The following is a 15498-nucleotide window of genomic DNA, read 5'->3' on the forward strand; positions in this document are numbered from 1 at the left end:
TTTAGAAGTTGAATTCTTACAATGACACTAAAGATTTTACATCATTGAGCACCTTGAGCTTTGTAGCTGAAATGCTCAGTCATGGCCTGAAGCAGTGATTGAGCACCTGGTAGAAGGAAGGGACGATCAGGGGAGCTCAGGTGTATGCAATGCACCTCAGTGACCAGAAGGAGTGGAGCCAGGATCCACCCCTTCCCAGCCCTCATTTAAGGGTAGGCAGTAGAGGTGAGGGTATCTTGCTGGAGATCCCTGTGTATTTGGGGCCTTCCAAAGGTAATCAGATTCTTTATTTCTTTGCCTGTGGTGGTTGTGTTTGAGCAAGTCCTTGCTTGCTGCAGCCTAGGACTTTACTGCTCTGCTGTCATTGCAGTGCTTTCCATTGCATTACAGTATTACAAGCTTTCACTGTATTTGGTAGCTCTAGAGTAATTTCAGCAAAAATGCAATACCCGTATTTGACTTTGTTAGATGATAGTAAGTTCTCAAGGATATTTGGCTGACTTAACTTCAAATTTATTATAAACATTCACAAATCAGTGGATGCATTTTTGGATTTCTAGGTTTTTACCTTCTATAATTTCTTGTAAACCTTCCTCCCACATAACACAAGTAGAAATACTACTTGCCCAAACAGCCTGTGGGGAATAGTGGAAGAAGAGCTTTTTTTTTTCTTTTTTTCTTCAGAACAAGTAGAAACTACCCTGCCATTTCAAACTTCAATATTCCAATAGTGCTATTCTCTTCATTTTATCCTCTGAAAAAGCGTGTGCTTGGTACCGATATAATCTGTCACCTCTTATTAGGTTGCTTCCATGTATAACAAATGGTTATTTGTCTCTAATTTTTTTTCTTGGCTTTTTTTGTTTAACAAAACTCATGAAGCTGTGAAGCTTTGACAAAATGATATGATTATCAAGAACTTCACATAAAGCATGTGATGGAACAGGCTGCCCAGAGAGGTTGTGGATGCCCCATCCCTGGAGGTGTTCAAGGTCAGGATGGATGGAGCCCTGGGCAACCTGGTATTGTATTAGATATGGAGATTGGCAGCCCTGTATGTGGCAGGGGAGGTTAGAGTTTCATGACCCTCAATGTCCCTTTCAACCCAAGCCGTTCTATGATTCTAAGCATGTTTAGAGAAGCATTCCCCAGAACCATGAAGCCACTGCTGTATATCTCCCTAAAGCAGAAGGGACTTACTAGGGACAATGTGAAGGATTTGCTTGCAGAATCCCTAAGGCATTGTGTTTAAACATTGGCTTGGTTCTGAGCACAAATCATGCTCGAGTACTTGCTGTGTTATTACTTTTTTCTGCAAGGTGCCCCCTATCCAAGTCCCAGACAAGCTTAGGCTTTCAAATTTTCATTTGAGGCACAAGAGCTACACTCAAATCTAACATTACTAGCTAAAATATCATGCTTATTCCTTCTTTCATTCTTGAAATTGTGGCGTAGGAGATCTTCATGTTATTTTTCTTTCAAATAACTTTTTTATTATACTAACAGAATACACGTGTGTCGCAAAATCATCTTATTACAGAACACCCAGCTACTTACTGAGCTGTAAACCTGCATGTCCAAATGTACAAGAAGTATGTAGGTAATAAAATTACTCCCCTGTTCCAGTATTTACATACTGGAAGACACTCCCACATGCCCTGTTCCTTTCCCCTTTGAATAACTTGGACACATCTTGACCTTTTAAGAAATACAAATGACATTTAGGTGTCACGGACAGATGGAGATCATAGAATCATAGAATGGCCTGGGTTGAAAAGGACCACAATGATCATCTAGTTTCAACCCTCTTGCTACGTGCATGGTCGCCAACCACTATACCAGGCTGCCCGGAGCCACATCCAGGATCAAGTGTTATGTATGGTATTATTGTTGTACAAGGATAAAAATAAACTGTCTTACTTTGATAGGTCTATAAGAATACATATGCTGTCGGCTTGGGTTACAGTTACTCTGTAATTTGCCTCAGTGCAAATTGCCAGTGTACTGATTTTGGTTTTGTCTTGTTTTTTCTCTTAAAAATGTGTTTGTTAATTCAGTGTGTGCTAAACTAGTTAAGGAGGTGGGAGGGAATGGCACAGTGCATAGGACATCATTTAGGGGAGGTGGAATGAGCTGTCTGAAATCAGTACTTATTTACTTTGAACCCAAAGACCTACAGGTCAGATATGGGAAGGAGATAACATCAGTGTACATCCTTGAACAGGTTTCAGGTGAAGTTATGAGTGAATGCTGACCAAGTGTGGCTCAAGAATAGAGCTGTAAGTTGGGCACGCCTGGCTAAGGGTAAAACCAGTACTGTCAGCAGTAATAGCTTCTCCCATCGTGCATTTTCAGTACAAGCACTCATTTGCAGCCAGATTAAGAAATTATCTCATTATTTATAGTATCTTGTTATCTTTGTGATTTTATTCCTCCTTAAAAGCCAAGTATTAGCAATGATAATAACCAAATATCAAATAGCAACTTCTTAATAGCTTGCTTGGAGTCAGGATTCTCCTAATATTATCTATGACAGAGATACTGAGGAAAAGCACTGTTTTTATACAGTCATTTAACATTGTAGCCACCAAATTCAGCCTTCTGACCTTTCTCCTTTCAGTACTTGACTATACCAGCATTTTAAGAAAACATCTTTTATATTTTTTTGTTATCAATTAGGGAAGGAAAAAAAAAAAATCAGCACTAATAAGATTCATTGTACTACTTCCTTCCAAAATAGATGATTTCTGTTATAATCCATCAACTTTTACATAAGAAATTGGAAGGTATTTTTAAGGGGTTTTATTGTTGATCAAGCATTCATTTGTGTGCTCCTTATTTTGAATGCTCATTGCAACTATGATCACTTGTGCCTTGACTCGAAGCACTGAAGAAACTAGAAATGGATAATAGCATCCACATCTTGAATCACTTATATTTCCTGAAGCGTAGCCAGTTGGTCACTACACTTGTTTTGCACGGAGGACTGAAATTTTGAGTCAGTCTATTTTAGATATAAGTTCAAGTGACAAAGAGGGATTACAGGCAGACTTCTGTGTCTTCCCTCAGTGCCAATATCCAAAGAAGATAATCCTGCCAAAGCATTTCATAAAGTAGTTTTCAGCACAAACCATCCTGCAGGGTATCATGAAAGTGAAGAGAGGAAGTTACACTCTCACTAAATCCTCAGTTTGTGTTTGAGAGGAACTCTGAACACTATTTCCATTATTTACTTCTCTCTTTATATATGCACCTTATGTATGGATGCTGGTAGAAAAATAATGCCTCCTGTTTTGTGATGTTGGCCCATAATGTCAGAGGTGGATGTTGGTGGTATGGCAGTAGTGGTTGAACCTTGCCACCAATATTCCATTATGTTTTGCTGCCATGTGACAGATGGCAGCAGAGGGGCAGCTATTGACACTAATTGATGCTTGCTGAGCATTTATGGAGACCAAACAGTGGATGTAATCACAGGGAGGCTTTGGGTGGTATATTTCAACAGCGCTGACAGTGGGTCACCTCTACTGGTGCAGATTTATATGGGCATGGCATGCAGGCTCCTATTCAACACTGGCAAAAATGGCTAATGATGGTAACTATGTTGAAAAACAGTGTTTTGTAGCTGAGGATTTGCTCTATTAATTAGTGTTATTGTGCTCTTTGTTGTAGTTTCCATGGGAATAAATAGGAGGAATTACTCTTGTAACTCGTGTATAGTCATCCCAAGACAATTCCTCTTCATTCAGGGCAGCCCAGGCAAGCCAAAAGGTTGGACACCCACAGCCTTAGCATTTTCATTCAAATAAAGATGACTATTCCCTGTTGGAGCTTTCTGCATTCTTTCTCCCTTCATCTTCCACGACATTTCCTTCCTCCCTTTTCCTTACCACCTTGCATGTCCTCTTGATCTTATAGCTGCTGTTTATAAGACTCTTTCACTGATGCCAGCAAATAACCATGTTCAACTGAAGTCTGTATGCTCCATCTAGAGCTGTGTTAATTGCACAGATACGCTATGAGATTTAATATCCAATAGTTGCACCAGACATCCAGGAGACTGTTCCTCTCTTGGCACCTAAATGAAGAGGTTAGACTTAAACCTGATGATCACACTAGCAATGGTTGTACACAAAACTTGGAAAAGCAGTTAAGTGCTGCTCTCATGGTAGAAGCGATTTCATCTGTTCCAGTGACTTGATTTTTCATTCCTTTTTGTGGTTTCTTTCTGTCCAGAAATTCCAATCTGTCATGCCTGTATGGGAACACAATAAGGATCTTGCACCTGTAGGCAATTATGTGAAATCAGGATCTCTGATGTAGTCTTTCTGCAGCCTTAATTCTTTTACAAAATTAAGGCAAAGGGGAAAAATTCTACCTGCTTTGAAGCAGCAGAGGAGGTAAAGGCACCTGAAAGCTAGATGGTTTTTCAATTCTTAATTTAGGCATCTGTATCTTCTATTAGATCTAGTCTTACGTAATTTTGTAGAAATGACTGTCTGAAGTCTTTCAGACTTTCTGTCCTTCATATGGAAGACTCCTTCTGCAAAAGCATGTTAATGAACCAGTGAAAATTTTATAAAGCTATTAAGAACCCATTTAAAGTACTTACATGGAGTACTTCCTACAGCTGCGAACTCTGACCTCTCTTGGTCTTCCTCTTCCCTATTTCCTCCACCTCTCACTGGCAAGACTGAGTTCTGTATGAGTGCATTACATACATTGCATATAATATGGAAATGGCACATCTACATTTCTAATAGTGTTACTGATGAGCATAAATATTACTACTTTTGGAGATCTCCCTTTGATATGCACATACCTACTAGGAATTTAGACATACTCTTATGACTGTCCTGGGAGAGAAAAACATACCACCAGATAATGAATGCTCTGAAAACCATGGGGTTTTCTTCCTGAAATATTCTCCATGGGGAATCATAAGAGGAAAATAACAATAAACTGAGCCAAGACCAATAAATAGTTCTTTGTGAAATGAATGCTACTTTTCTGAAAACAAGTTTTTTCAATGTAGACAGTTTTTTATGGTTTAAAAAACGAAACAAAAAACAAACAAACAAAAAAACAACACAAAGGGAATAAAGATGGTGGTGGTTGAACAGGTAGCTACAACAGGTGACATTAAAACCTTGAGAGAAATCAGCAGAGATGTGCTCAGATACTGAGTTCTGGGGCTCAGAATGTTCGCTAGTGACCTGAAATCCCTGGACAAAACATGTTGGAAATATTTATAGTGCTAAGGAGGAACTAATCATCTTACATTCTGTGAGTTTACGAGCAGACTAATGGGAATTGGAATGAAGCTAATCAAAGGATAATTTTCAGCTGCTAATGTGATGGAACTGTGAAAAGCACTAATGTGATTTTAGAGAATATTAGTCAAGGCTTTTCTATTGAAGTTAGGGGAGAGTTAGTGCTGTAGCTTAAGGCTATTCAGCATCTGATTTAAATACAGTGTTATAGTCTGGCTAAAATTTTTCTAAGATAAATGCATGCAGACAGGCTACTGAAGTAAGGGAATAGAACAAATCCAAGAAACTGACAAACTTGTCTTGAGTTAATAAAAGATATTGTTTTGCAAGCCAAATAGAATATAGCTAGCTCTTCCCTCTCCTTTTGTGAAGAAAGACAAGTGCCACAAGAGGAAATCTAAAATTGGTCATTGTACCACATAGCCTCAACTGTATCTTGAAGTAGTTGAAATGGAGGCAGAGGACAAGATATGTAGAGGAGGAGCTAGGTAACAGTGCAAAGAACAGAACAGGTGAACTTCTGAAGAAAAAGCAATGTTTTCAAAAAATCAGTGAAAGGATCTGGCAGCACTTGTATTCTGTAATTCTGATTCTTACGCTTTTCAGTATTTGAGAAGGGCTTGACTTTTGACGCATGATATATAACACAGATTTTCAGTTATTACTTCGCAACTTCTTTGGTCTTTAAGGCCCCTTCCAACCCAAGCCATTCTATGACTATGTAACTATGATTTTATGTTTTCTCTGAGAACTGGGAATTGAATGGCTACCACTGATCATGGGCAGATTGGGCTTGATAACTTGGATGTTTTGTACTGTCCTTGTTGGCAAACACTAACCTGTCAGACTTCAGTTTCCATTCCCTTGACTGCAGAGGTGAAGATGTAGCTCTGAAATAGACATTTCAGCAGTAGTTAATGATCCTCTTTGGAGACACTTAAACATCCAAGTCACTTCTGAAACTCAAACTGGAATTCCTTAGACATCAGATAGGGTTTTGAAGTCTTTCTGTTTCAAGTCTGTGATTGCTTTGGAGGCTATAGTTACTGAATTGATAGTCAGCTAGGACAGCTAAGCTTATACAGAATGCCTTGGGCAGTTTTCAGTAAATATGAGAACATTTAAAGAGTTTTTAGTTCTTTTCCCCGAAAGCTCTTCAGTCCCCTATTCCTGAAAGCTTTTTCCTTTCTCATGCTAATTAATGTAGATGATACCTATCACCTTCCCCCTCCTCATAGCTTTATAGCCTTCTCTTCTCCATTCCTTATTTGTCTCAGTCAAGAAAAACGTTCTGTTCCCTCCTCTAACACTGAAGATGGTTCACATAGTCTATTCAGGTGTCTTTCCATTTGCTGAAGATCTTCTTCTCATTTTCCATAGACATGGGTGTCTTATGAGTTTATTTTCCCCTTAGAGAGGAAAAAAAGCACTATACTACAGGGAGCAACTGAGGGTTACTTCTTGAATAGAACCCATCTTCAATCACTGGCTCCATTTCCTTCAGTAATTCATTTTTAATATCACCTTCTACAGAATTGTTGTACACAAGTATTCTATTCAATACATGAGAGTGAAGGAATCTATTTCTATCTTTTTTTGTAGCACGGGATCTGTGGCTGCAGTCAAAGGCAAACTGATCAAAACTAGAGGCCATAACATAAGGATGAGGAGATGTGGCTTTCTCCCAAAATTTAGGGAATCAATGTATGGTATTAGGGTGGTATTGAGAATGCATTACCTTCATTCATTCAGTCTTTAGCTTCTGGACAGCTTTTCTTTTTCAGGATAAAATTCAGAGCTCAACCTGCAGCTCTAGTGTTCCCAAGCTTGTTTCCTGTGTCTGTGTATGGTCTTGTGCTGCTGGGATCTTCTCAGAGGAAACATTGCTCACAAGAGAGCACTGCAGGCAGGCAATGCACATGGAATGGCGGATCTGTAAGTGTTACAATAGAGTAAGTTTCCAAAATACTTCAAAATGCTGTAAAACTATCTACTGTAATTTTTAGGGAATGTATATTTTGCCTCACCGGAAATCTTTTCCTTAACAAAAGCACTTTGCAGCTCGTTGTGACTAAGTCTCAAATCAGGAAACTCTAGCCAAAAGAAGCTGTAAAAACTGACCTTTTTGCTAGTAACAAACCACTAATTTTGTGGAAATACAGGAGTAGATGCTTGCCCTTTTCTTCAGACAAGGTGTGGTGTGTTAGTGGAATTACAGAACTACATTCTGTTAAATAAGCAGTTGTTCAATCCTCTCACTAAACAAGAACTGCTGGCTGCTGGGGAAGCTGTTGTATTGTTTCTTTTGTACACTTCCATTTAGAGAAGGACTTTGACAGCTGAGATGTTGGTATGTACTCCGTAGAGGAGAAATGACAGCAAAGAGCTGATCCACAAAAAATCATGGCTTTAATGCTTCCCTAAAAACTCATATGTACATACTTCAGGCCTTGCTGGTACTTCAGGCCAGATGGTGTGTGTATGTTCTATATGTATAATTATATATAAAATGGATAGATATACACGTGTAGAGAAAAACAACCACAAACGTTCTCTTGCAGGGTGAATTGCTTTTGGATAATTACCGTTTTCTTTCCATTCAGCTACATGAGTATCCTATCATGAAGCAAGTCAGACACCTAGTGTCTGGTTCATGGAGTAAATCTGCAGCTCACGTACCCATGGTTGCTGTGTGGTACTGATTCTTGAGACCAGTTCAACATATGCTTGTCTGTGTGGACCTTCAAAAGTAACAAATGAAATAAATAAGAATTATAATGACCAAGTACATTTCTATTAGAGATCACGTTAGAGAAACAATATTCTTGATATCCTACTTTGAGTGTAAGGAAATGATTTCTGAATACTGAGAAGACTGCTATTTACAATTTTCAATAAAGCTCAGGTGAAAGTTTTATATGGGGTTCTACTATATGCTTCTTAATGAAAGAGATGGGTTTAATTTAAAAAGTCTCTCTCCTTTTCCATTTGATATGTATGTGTTCAGAGCTGATGTAAAAAAACCCAACAGGTACATCCACAGACCAGGTTGTTCAGATTGCTTTACATGTCTCTGGAGAAAGATGTTGTAATGTTCCGTAAGGCTAAAAAATCACATTGTTAGATGATTAGATGTCTGGAAGATAAATTGTCTTCCTTAACTGGGTATGACTCTTTGCCTTTTTTTTTATTTTTAATTTGTTTTCAAGCCTTAAATTTAGGCTGCAACCAACATATTGGTAGGAAACAGTGTAGTGTGTGAGCAATTACACAGTTTTTGTTGGACTGCAAAAGTACTTAACTATTGGCAAAGCAAAAGCTTTGCAGTGCATTACAGAAACACTCTTATCACAGTAAAAATCTGATACTGCAGAAAGTTTCTCTATATAGGGGAAGAGCTTATGTTCATGTTTCTGAAAAATATTTCCTAGATAATCCTGGAAAACAGTTGTGGGACAAATAATACACCTGTAGAACAGGTCATCCTGTACATAGATTTGGCTTTCTGATGTCATTGGTCTTTATTAGTGGTCTTCTCTTGCCCTGTTGGGAATACTGAAATGTGAAAAACATTTGGAAGAAACACACTGGTAATACTGTAGTGTCAGATACCTGATGCTAAATCCCACTGTCGCTAACAAGCAGATGATCCATCTCTGACTTCAACGTACCATCATGGCCTTCAACATACTGTAAACAAAAATGAGTCACAACTTGAAAAGTCTTAACATAACCTGGGAGTAGGTTGTACCTCAGTGACAAAGCGTGTTCTGCATACATTTTGTGTGTGTATATCTGTGTGTGTGTTGGCAAGATATGTGAAGAAGTTGGAGTGGTTCTAATTATCTTTTAGATAATGCATTCCCGCAACTAGGAAGCGTTAAGATTAAAAAGCCCTGAGATTTTTGGACTGCAGCTCATTAAGTGTGTGCCTGATGTTAATGGAATTTCCTAACTTATTTTCCTATTACAATTATTGAAGTTAGGCAGTGACAATGTGAGCTGTCTGGTTACTTAATTGCTTCATTTTCTCTTCCCTGGTTGAAGAGAACAATTGTTGCTGAGTCCTATTTTAGGATAAGACTTCACTGAATCTTGCAAGCAATGTTTAAAAAAAAATGCAGTAAATTCTAAAGGGAATTCTGAGTTGCTATGGGGATAGTCAATTAAAAATTAAATATTTCTTCCCAACAACCTTAACTAAGAAAATGAAGGTTAAAACCCAATGCTTTGGATTTATTCAATATTGCTATGAAAGCTTTTTGCAAAATATTCGAATGTGGTAATTCATCTACAGAATGCAGCCAGAAGTACCTCCCTTCTCTAACTGGCTCAAATATGGCAAAGCTTATATAGTAAAATAATCAGATCTGAGTTTTGGCTTAGGCAATCTGAGGCATGCCTGGGCTGTTTACAGAAGATGTTTTCTTCCCTTCCTCTTCATCTAATGTCAACCACATCTGTGGAAATCTAAATGGATAACTTCAATTAATGTAAAATAGCAGTTGAAAAACTATTCCAATTCATTACAGCATGGTCTCTTTCTGATCTCCATTAGCTAAAATCACCTTTCCTTCCACGTGTAACCTTTTCTGTTTGCTGAAGCTGTCTTTGGCACAGGTTTTTATTCTTGCTCATGGAATAATGTGAATATTTTTGAAATCATAGGTGTTCCAATGTGGCCTAGGAAGGAGAGTCACAGGGCAGAGATTTTGAGTCAGCTGCTTTTACTGTAGTGTGCAAAGGTAAGGATACCGAAATTCAGTTTGGCCCTTGGTGTGATGGGTCATTATCTAATACCCTCACTGAAGGTGATAGGTATCTACAATAGAAACAGTCTTGCCTTGTGTGTGCTTACCCACTCTTTTTTTGTCAGAATTCAGATATACTTCACTCTTTTTCTCTTCCCTTTTCATGCTTCTATGCTGTGTCAACAAATACATCTATGAATGAGACATGCATGAAATTTATCGGTAAATGCATGTCTTACTGTTTCTCTTACACTGTTTCTTCTTTTCTGAAAACACAGAGCTAGGTTCAGTACTTTCCTTGCAGCCTACCAAAGCCTACACCCTTGCGTCCATTGACCTTAATCAAGCTTCTGACCACACTACAAAGGCCTTGCAATTTGCTGTAGAAGTAGGGTAGACTTGCTGAAAAATTAGGAGATAAGACTCTCACCACCTGCATTTGCTTCCTTCTATTTGATGAATCTGTATTTGAATAGAAATAGAGTGTAATGAAGCAGATGCATCACAACAGTCTGTAGACTTTCCTGTATTATTAACTGTTGGAGCATTTCCACTCTGTAACATTGGCACATTAAATGAATGACAGCAGAGGAGAATGCACTGAACTCTGTTAGTTTAGCCTTGTTCAAGGAAGGTACTGACCTTGTTTCTCATTTAGAACAACTTGTTTATCTATAGCTCAAATGGCATGAGGATTGTAGAATCCTTTTCTTACAAACAGAGTTTGATATCAAAATGTATTCTCTCATTTTATTTTTATTTTCTCAAGAAAGATTCTTCACCATTTGGCTCTGTATGACTTTAGTTTGGTGTCATAGAAGCTGAATGGTTTATGATGTTTAGATTTCTAAGATCTTGGAAATATTGCTGGTAAAATGTAATCTATACATTAATACATCTAAATGTCACAGACTTAACTAGATCAATCTATGTCCCTGTTTTTCCCCCCCGCCCAACCCCACAAAATGGGCAGGGAAAAGGGATAGGGAGATGGGAGCTGGGCTCAAGGAAGGAAGAAAAAAATAGCAGCAACGATCTATGGAGGAAAACTTAGTATACTAACTATGATATCAGAATGCAAGATAACACAGTATAATACAATCTAATTGAAACTGAGACTAATAAATCAAATAAGACAGGAGAGAGAGAGTTCCTGAGACCGAGTCAAACCTGAAAAGCTTGAAACAGCTAGGAAAGCACCCACCAGCACCCACTGCAAAGCAGTAAGAGACCACCCCACCTGCAAGGGCCATATCCCATGATTTGTGTAATGTATAGGGATAGATATCTGGAATTGGAGCATTAATACTTTAACTCCCAGTGCACGACATGATGTTATAATGCGGAATATTGAAAACCAAAAAACAAAACCATGACAATTTCATGATGTAAATTTTGACACTTTGGTGACACACAAAGCATGAGAAGCCTGATTCTATTTAAAATTTTTAGACAGTCTTGAATGTCTAATGACCAGATATGTTAAGAAAAAAATTGACTTGTGGAGCAACTTCAAAAAGTCAACTAGTTTGGGCAGTTGGGAGGGATAGGTTCTGGTGGATTTAATCCTTCAATTTGGTGCTTATGATTATCTTTAGGCTCTTTTAGGCTCTGAAAATGACTTCTGCTCCTATGATGCTTGCAAAGATAATTCTAATATCTTTCCAAAAGCGATGCTTCATCTGTTTTCATTTAGCATCAGAGAAGTGTGTTATGGGCATTTGCTGCCTTTCAGATCTTCTGCTGCTCACAGAAAAGGCAGAATATGGTTTATCATATCTCCTTACTAGGAAATTAATCCTCATATCTATTGAAAGTATATTAGAAAAAAAAAAACATAGGTGATCTGTTGTCATCTTTTATCATCTTAAAGGATTATCCTTACCAGCAGAGTTAACTTGTATTCCAGGTTTTCTACAGATACAGGTTGGGTGTTTTTAAGTTGCCAAAGATCAGTATTCACTATTGTATATGTAAATGCATAAAATCAAAGAGAAAAAAGCATGCACGCATCAAAATAAACTGCTCGAGTCTTAATAGGCTTTCGATTGATTTAAATATTCAAACTTATGGAGCAGTTTTGTGGGAAACAACATAGCAGTTAGTAACAAGATGTTTCATATTGGGATTAATGTCTTCAGAGAAACCTAAAACTATCGGGTAAGGATTTGTACAGGAGGTGAAATTGCTCACATACCCAGGAAAAATCACAAGCATCCAGCTAAGCACAGTATGAAGTTTAAAGATATGCAGCTTTCAAAAAGCAAATCTCCTACGGTATGTTCACAATGTGTTGTTATCAGAGGATTAAAGTTTTGCTTCCTTTAGAGGTCTTGATATACTTGATTTATGAGTAATGATGATGTACAATATCACTTTCTATTTAGGAATAGAGAAGTTCAGTGGAAGTTATGAAATTTGGTTGGGATATATTACTAAGTCTGGCTCCTGTAAGGAGAAGAAGAAAAAAAAAGAAACATCTAACAGCCAGCCTTTTCACTTGGGAGAAGTTTCTTTTAAAGACAAAACTGCAAAACTTCAGCCATCAATAACAGCATACGTAGATTTTTACGTAAAAGGAACTGTGGCTTAACACCTCCAAGCTGGACCAGTGGGAAACAAAATGGGAATTAGGCTCTTAAAGTTAATCCAGAACTTAGCAGATATGTCATCACTTATCCTTTCTATTTTTGTACCAGCCTCACAGAAATAGTGTATTATTGTTGTCACTCCAAGACCAGAAGAGGTTTTTAAACAAGTTATCTACCAGAGAGGAGCTGCAGTACTTAGCAAATACTGCAGAACAGCTGCATGGAAACACAGTTCCTGTGTTAAGAAAGTTAAAAGCATTACAGCTTGAAGAAATGCATTTTACTAGTTTATCATATGATGTTGCTTCTTTCTCCTAGATTGCAAGCTTGGGAAAGCTGAGTTTAAGGCAATTACTTCAATTGCAGTTCATTTTTATTTTGGGTTACACCAAGACAGACTCACGAAGTCAGCTGTGATAACAGAACTGGATAAACTTTCTTCAGATGAGAATGAGAGCTAAAAGGATTCCAAGTCAGATTTTCAGGAAGGCAAATTGAGTGAGTTCTGTGCTGATTATCACGGGTTTCAACTTCACTGCTGCTATTCTGCATCCAGTAAGCTGCATTTATGTGAACTGTTTACTCTTTATTTACTTGTGTTATGAGTCAAGTACAGGAATGATGAAAATTTCTTGTGAGCCTCATCACATATTGTGACTTGAACGACTCCCAAGGAGTAATCTGACCTTTATTGTGTTTTCTTACGTTTATGACCACTGAAAGAAGAGCTGCGACTCAGCTGAAGTAGGGGACAATGTAAATAACTGACATCTTCAATAAACTGTTTGACATCTGTAACAAACTTCTGGAATGGTTCTTAAAAATTCAGTTCTTCCAGTTCTTTTTGGAAGAGCAGTTTATATCAAATCAAGGTTTGGGATATTTAGAGTCAAGCTGATCATGTTGTTCCAAAAACAAAATATGGATATAGTATAAACTGAAATTGGGATTGTATTAATTCAAATATCAGTTAATGTCTCTAGCAGCTAATAGTTTTGCTGTATCACTATACTAAAGATACATGGCATCTAAAAGTTCCAAGTTCCTTGGGTGGTTATTCCTTCTTTAACTTTGATTCTAAGGGGGATAAAAAAAAGTGGTGTAAGCTTAGTCATCAAAAGTTTGACCACTTCTCATGAAAACAAACAGTGAAACCTGAATTCTCTAATGGTAGAATGCTGATGTTTCTTGACTAAAGCATTTTTTACAAAGTATTTTTTAAGCTTGAGTAAAAACAACTTATAAGTCAGCAAGGAAGACACCTAGTTAGAAATTGCCATATCAAGAATGCCAACAGTGTATCTTAATTAAATCCTTATGGTTCTTGACAACTTTTTTTTTTTAATTTATTGAATTTATTTTATTTAAATTTATTATTTTAAACTGTCTTTGCAGTTCTAGCATAGACAAGGAACAATGATTTGCAAAATACCGTTTAAGACAATGCCATGTTTTAATGATTTTACCAGCCTTTTGCAGCATGTCTAGTTTGACACACAAAGTAGTTATTTGCACTAAAAACAACTACATTAACATAAGTAGAAGATTCTTCTATAGCTTTGTCTTTGGCTGCAAAGACTGCAGAACCAGAATAATATACAAAAGCTGACAGATTGGTAAGAAAGGGGAATTTGGATGGAAAATAGTTCAAAGCTGGATGACTTATCACTTCTGCAACCATACTCTGAAATAGCCAGGGTTTTGCATGACATAATTTCCCTTTTACACAATGCACTGAATCAAGGCTGCTATTCCTGTAATCTCAGTCTACATGGAAGTCATTAGTAGATGTGACTCTGTAAACAGCAATTTTCTTAATTGTCTTTATACTGAGCTCATGAAATGGGAATTGCCATTGTAATTAGCACAGTATTTTTCTTCTGTTACTGTTAAGGTACCTATGCTTGTTACTTGTATTTGAAATCTGTGTTTGTCTTTTGTCAAGGGAATAATTACCACCATGTTCTTTCATTAAAATTGTCATAGTGTCCCAATAGGAGATCTTCCACATAAACTGAGAGGCTCTGTGCACGTTTAAACAAAGAAACAACTGAACCTTAAGTTATCACTTTATTGTTAACTTTTCACCGTTTTCCACTTGATCTCTTTGGTGTTGTTTCTGGCCAATTGATAAACTCCATATTTGTAAAGTTATTTTCACATATGTAAGAGCAAGAACACTTGCTTTGCAATCTTGAGTCACCATCTGAACTGCCAAAATTCTTTTTGTCTTTAAGACATCTTGTATCTGCACATATTGATGAATAACAAGTTGGGTTTTTTACTGCATGTCAGTTGGCACAATTTTACTTCCTGAAATTATACACACATAATAATTTGCAACATTTGGTATGGCATACAAAATAGTATTATTAATATAACTTTTACTCATGGCAGTAATTTATATTAATACAGAAGTGACAATGTAGAGATTATAGGATTTTGAGTTTTCTTAACATGACAGTAGTGTTCTTATGGTTGCACTATAGTTCAAAGTTACAGAGGTTATCCTTGCATTTTTAAACGTATTACTGTGATCAAAAGTTAACTTTTTTCTTCTTTTTGTATCAAACTTAGACTAATTTACTGAGTAAAAATGCAGAGTTTTTCTCAGATAAACTCAGTAGCTCACTATAGATTGCTTAGAACAAAGGCCAGAAAGTAGTGAGAAAGCTACTGCTGCTGATGATGGAAGCACATCTTCAGTACTAAAAACATGAATCTACAGTACTGGTAAAGAAATGAGACTGTTAGTTGTATGTCAATGGCCTGTAGACTCTGAAATCAATCATTAGGAAGAAATTAGGATTGTGTGACTTAGTTAATGAAATATATTGGTTTATTTGTTCTGTTTTTTGTTGTTTTGTTTTGTTTTTTTTTTTT

The 15498-nt window shown here is 37.2% G+C and overlaps 1 long non-coding RNA gene across 2 annotated transcripts; it reads left to right on the plus strand.

The window, feature by feature from the left end:
- The first annotated feature begins 205 nt into the window (after positions 1-205).
- On the plus strand, positions 206-15492 carry LOC109367992. 2 transcript variants are annotated; one of them, XR_002115621.1, is made up of 4 exons: positions 206-273; positions 7058-7208; positions 9942-10018; positions 12934-15492. It is a non-coding gene; the product is annotated as an uncharacterized LOC109367992 (long non-coding RNA). The 2 variants fall into 2 exon arrangements; XR_002115622.1 differs by having other exon boundaries at positions 241-273; positions 7044-7208.
- Positions 15493-15498: the final 6 nt, after the last annotated feature.

Source organism: Meleagris gallopavo, chromosome 5 (genome assembly GCF_000146605.3).
Source record: "Meleagris gallopavo isolate NT-WF06-2002-E0010 breed Aviagen turkey brand Nicholas breeding stock chromosome 5, Turkey_5.1, whole genome shotgun sequence".
Classification (NCBI taxonomy): Eukaryota; Metazoa; Chordata; class Aves; order Galliformes; family Phasianidae; genus Meleagris; species Meleagris gallopavo.